This window comes from Asterias rubens, chromosome 3 (assembly GCF_902459465.1).
Source record: "Asterias rubens chromosome 3, eAstRub1.3, whole genome shotgun sequence".
Taxonomy (NCBI): domain Eukaryota; kingdom Metazoa; phylum Echinodermata; class Asteroidea; order Forcipulatida; family Asteriidae; genus Asterias; species Asterias rubens.
The window spans coordinates 8,440,510-8,440,928 of NC_047064.1; positions in this window are offsets into that span (position 1 = coordinate 8,440,510).

The window sequence follows — 419 nt, forward strand, 5'->3', positions numbered from 1 at the left end:
GCTCTTACCCCATCATACCATCTAGAGCTGCCAGCAAACTGACAGGTGGTGTGGGTACCAATGGGATGAGGCTGAGAGGTAGGCAGATCTACATGTAGAAGAAGAGCTATTTCGGTGTCCTCGGGTGTGATGCTGGTGCGGAGACCCTGGGGAACAATGCAAACCATCTTGCCCTTACTTCTCGTACCATCTAGAGCTGCCGGCAAACCGACGGATGGTTTGGGTACCAATGAGCTGAGGCTGGGAGGTAGGCAGAGGATGAGCTATAGCTATTCCAATGTCCTCAGGTGTGATGCTGGTGCGCAGACCCTGGGGGACAAGGCAAACCATCTTGCCCTTACTTCACCGTACCATCTAGAGCTGCCCGGCAAAGCGACTGATGGTGTGGGTACCAATGAGCTGAGGCTGGGAGGTAGGCA